The 5220-nt window shown below is 32.9% G+C and overlaps 1 long non-coding RNA gene across 1 annotated transcript; it reads right to left on the reverse strand.

Moving 5' to 3' along the window:
• Positions 1–1799: 1799 nt before the first annotated feature.
• LOC136068186 (uncharacterized) lies at positions 1800–4976 on the reverse strand. Its single transcript, XR_010629599.1, has 4 exons — positions 4593–4976; positions 4353–4512; positions 4158–4214; positions 1800–2177 (listed from the first exon to the last, which is right to left on the reverse strand). It is a non-coding gene; the product is annotated as an uncharacterized LOC136068186 (long non-coding RNA).
• Between the last annotated feature and the right edge of the window lie 244 nt (positions 4977–5220).

The raw sequence follows: 5220 nt of genomic DNA on the forward strand, positions 1-5220 counted from the left end.
CTCCTAGGTGGAGTTTGTATTGTACTCTATGACAAAAGGCCCACATCTCTGCCATATTAAAAGCACTAGTCCCTAATTCGTGCGATGCACAGAAAAGCTACCAATTTGTTTAAGTAAAAATAAATAAAAATTAAGATGAACCTCAGAATAATGTGACATTAGCTATTGTAATTCAACATATAAAATAGTAGCACATTCTTAATAAGCGAAAGTTTCACTGGATGAGCAAGTTTATATTTCAATTTTATTTATTTCATGTATTCCACTAAATATTCAATGTATTCATTATATATATATTTTTTTTAAAATTGAAGTAAAGTTGTATCCTCAAATAACTAAATGTAAGAGTTCAATTCCTCTCTGTTTCAATTTAAAACCAAATTGTGCATAAAAGTAAAAAAATTTCCTCTGTTCCAATACGTCTTTAGTACCAAAATCACAAATTCATTAAAACCAAATTGTGCATAGAAAATCTTAGAGATTGAAAGACAACTTTAAAGTGTTTTTTGTATCTTTTCCTTTGTTGCTTTGTAATAGTCCCTAAATATGCCCTTTTGTTTTCCTTGAGTACAGATGTTGGTGTGAGTTGCACATTGCTTTGAACATCAAGTTTTTGAAATTTGGTAGAATCACCATCTTCTTCAATTGATAAGTTGTTACTACATTTATTTGAAGTATCACTAATGTAAGCCTGGCAATAGAACAAGTTAAGGAATGTATTACAATATATACATCTTAAATATCATATTTGTAATTTTGCTAAATTAAAGAATACTTACTTCTGTCATTTTATCAAGCTGAATTGTTTTGTCAGTTTATTCAAAAGAGTCAAAGTTTCTTGACAGTGTCGAATTCCCATTCATAGTTGAGATTATAGTCATTTAGTTGTATTTGGAAAGAAATTGTTTTCCTTTCAGATTTTCTATTTGCACAGGAAGGATGACTTCATCAAGCTCCTAACAAAAGTAACATTTTTCAAATTGTACACTCAAGTAAAGTTTAGTAAATATTAAATACTAATTTTATCTTTCACATTCTCACCTCTAAAGATTTGTTCAAAAGGTCTTTATCTGGATCCACATAATTTCTATCATCTTCATGTATAACTGCATCAATTCTATTTTGAACTTCATTATCAGTTTCATAAATATAAAGCTGTGCATACTTAGGTTTTTGGCCATGGACAGGAAAAAGTGATCCATTCTATGATGAGTTTGACCATTTACATGAAACACATATGGACCAGAACCATTATTCACTAATCTATCAACATTACCCCCAAAGAAGTGAAAGCAAAGAGAGAGTTGTAGATTCTTATTCCTAGTTGAAAGTTTATTAATCTCTAATCACTATTAATATTGAGTAAGTTTCCAAGAAAGGGTGGAGTTTTTTCAATAGACAGAGTTCAACTCTTCCTTCAAAACAGCACAAACTAAACTTTAGTTTTGCAGGCGTTTTTGACTTTACAATTCTCTCTTCATACCAAAGTTAAACTCCACAATGTCCACATATTATTGTTGGAGGTCCTAAATCCAATGATTCTGTAAATTTTCCTATGACAACAAAAACAAAAATTCACTTTTTCTTCCTAATTTTAGAACCTTTTTGGGAGAACTAAAAAATGTAGCACTTACGTTGTTTTCTGCTTTCATCATTAATGCTATATTGTCTACGTCGAATACTCCTTTCAAATGGCTCGTCATCTCTTGTTCTTGTTTGGCCCAGGTTACATACTAATTATTAGGTTACATACTAATTATGAGTTTTTTAAAGAAATTTTTTTTTTTTTTAATATCTCAATATCGTACGCCTTCTATTTCTCTTTTCAGATAAAATTAATCTTTGTTTCAATCTTGCATAGAAAGCAAACTCCATGCTTGGGGAATAAACTAAAAGCAAAGCATTCAAAAAATTTTAATTCATAAATATAACTATATAGCAAAAAAATATATTACAAATTAACAGTTAGATGTTATAGAAAGGGGAAAAATTGAAGAAAGTTTGAGATAACCAAGAAACTTAAATATGCAATCATATTCCAATTTCAAATTCTCTCTACAAACATATTACCAATAAATAAACAGTACATAATAAAAAAGGACTGGTAAATACCTGACTTTCCTCATCTTCTAATTGTATTACCAAATAAGCTAGATATCAAAATGCTAAATCCCTATCTGCAAAACAATAAGAATCCAATTTTCAGTGCAGTGTAGTGCAGATTTTAATGAAACAGTATAGTGTAGCGCAAATTCTTTTTTTTTAATCTCCTTCATATCATCAAACAAAACAAATATGTCAAAGTTTTTTTTTTTTTTTTTGGGAGAAGGATATATGTCAAAGTTAAATGGTGTAATTTGTAATTTAGCATACTTCTAGATCTAATTCTCTCGTTTTACTTTTATTTATTTATTTCGAGATAGCCTATCTTCTACTATTATAATATAATAAATTATTAGTAATCTGAAAAATTAAATTATTATAAATGGAGAAATTATTTATCCCTAGAAGCTACAAAAAGACATAATAAAGATCCACATTTTGATGTGTTGTGTTTAACTCCTGCACATTATGAGTGGAATTTCTCAAGTAGTATTTAATAGGACAACAAAATGCATGAAACTTAGATGTTGAACAGATGCTAATTGTTGACTCTAATTATTTGATGGAGTTAATCACTCAAGTATTTAAAGCTGCTTTTAAGGAAATTCTCAAATGTACTTGGAGAAAATTCAAGTAGTATTAATCCTGAGAATAAGCTTATTAGATAGACCCGCTCGTAGTATCACACTTCACCGAAAGATCTGTCTCTTTCACGAATGAAATTGATTTGAGAATGTAAAAGAAGAAGAGTTTTAGCCACCACGTTGAGAATTTGACTTTTGGGGTATACATCCACAAAAGCAACATTGATAATGGAATGGATACTATATCAAATGCTGAGACAATCAAGCCCACCCTACAACCCCATGTATGCTTACCTCAGCCATAAAGCCCAGAGAATATTTAGGTTCTCATTTTGTTTGTGTGTTCAAAAATACAACTATATAGTAATCAGGACTCTCCTGAAAATCTGTGGAGTGCCTTTTGCATTAGAAAAAGTAGCCACATCCACAACAGGACCACTGGACAGCAGTTAATTTTTAAGTTTCATTATGTCTCTTTTGGATTTGTTTGTTGTATTATGGTAAATGCTACATCAGTGACATACCCTTTCATCACAATATAAATCACACTAAAATTAGATGTACATAGATTATCACAGAGGCAAAGCAACTTCTTCATCACAATATAAACCATGAAGCTGTATGCTAAAACTGATATAACTAAACTAAAATTCAAAAAAAGCTAAGAAATCCACACTAAAATTAGATGTACATAGATTATCGAAGAGGCAAACGAATACCGTACCTTCAACCCTGATTTGAATGGAGGAAAAGAATGAAGAGAAAGGCAATAGCAATAAACCTAGAAATTGAACAGCCGTGAAAAAAAAAAAAAAAAAAAAAGGAGAAAATTCAAGTAGTATTAATCCTGAGAATAAGCTTATTAGATAGACCCGCTCGTAGTATCACACTTCACCGAAAGATCTGTCTCTTTCACGAATGAAATTGATTTGAGGATGTAAAAGAAGAAGAGTTTTAGCCACCACGTTGAGAATTTGACTTTTGGGGTATACATCCACAAAAGCAACATTGATAATGGAATGGATACCATATCAAATGCTGAGACAATCAAGCCCACCCTACAACCCCATATGTATGCTTACCTCAGCCATAAAGCCCAGAGAATATTTAGGTTCTCATTTTGTTTGTGTGTTCAAAAATACAACTATATAGTAATCAGGACTCTCCTGAAAATCTGTGGAGTGCCTTTTGCATTAGAAAAAGTAGCCACATCCACAACAGGACCACTGGACAGCAGTTAATTTTTAAGTTTCATTATGTCTCTTTTGGATTTGTTTGTTGTATTATGGTAAATGCTACATCAGTGACATACCCTTTCATCACAATATAAATCACACTAAAATTAGATGTACATAGATTATCACAGAGGCAAAGCAACTTCTTCATCACAATATAAACCATGAAGCTGTATGCTAAAACTGATATAACTAAACTAAAATTCAAAAAAAGCTAAGAAATCCACACTCGTACCTTCAACCCTGATTTGAATGGGGGAAAAGAATGAAGAGAAAGGCAATGGCAATAAACCTAGAAATTGAACAGCGTGAAAAAAAAAAAAAACACTAATAAGAATCAACTATTTATAACATAATAGTTATAGAGTCCTAATAGTTATAGAGTTCGGATTCAGGAAAAAAAAAATATTATAGGTTTATAAGATAATACCTTTGGGCCGGTTTCGACGGGCTGGGTTGGGAGCATTTCCAACCGACATAGTAGGGCCGGTTTTGAAGTTGATGGGCCATGGGCTGGATGAGGACTAAGACGGTGGTAGAGGACTGAGGACTGAGGAAGAAGACGGTGGGGTATGGTGGGTATGTAAGCTCTGTACAACATACAAGAAAAATCTTTGACTAAGAATCGAAGTAATCCATTTCAGTAAGCGAGAAGAATGTCATTACTGACCGAATCGGGTGAGTCTTGGACCGAGTTAGGGATCGAGTTGAGGAAAAGCACAGACTTAGCCGCCACGAGCTTCTTCCACTTGGGACAGCGCGGGCTGTAGATCCTGCCGGTGAAGCAAGGGATACCGTCGGTGAAGGCGTTGACCGGAGTTTGTTGAGCGGCAGCGGTGCAGGACGATGGAGATGACATACGGTGGAGAGAGGTCGACGACGCCGGGTTTAAGGTACTTGTGGAAAAGCTCGGATCTGAATGGTGAGGAATAGGAGAAGGGTTTGGTAGATGCTCTGATTCTACGGTTCATGGTGAATGAAGAAGAGGAAGAGAGAGAGAGACAGAAAGACAGGGAGAGAGTGGAGCATTGAGGAAATGGAGCAGTGAAAGTGAGGGGAGGCGTGTCCGGTTTTTGACTTTTTTTTTTTTTTTTTCTTTGGTTTTATTTTATTTTATTTTATTGCTGACATGAAAAATTGTGAGAGTTTCAAAAGTTTTGATTATATATATATATATATATATATAAACTAGTTATGCGGCTATTGTTGATGAGTTATCAGTGCCACAATATTAGAATAGGTTTTTTATATTCTCTGGTATTTTGTATAGAATTTTAAGGCATGATTTTGTTTTAGAG

This window comes from Quercus suber, unplaced genomic scaffold, assembly GCF_002906115.3.
Source record: "Quercus suber isolate HL8 unplaced genomic scaffold, Cork oak 2.0 scaffold_103, whole genome shotgun sequence".
Lineage (NCBI taxonomy): Eukaryota > Viridiplantae > Streptophyta > Magnoliopsida > Fagales > Fagaceae > Quercus > Quercus suber.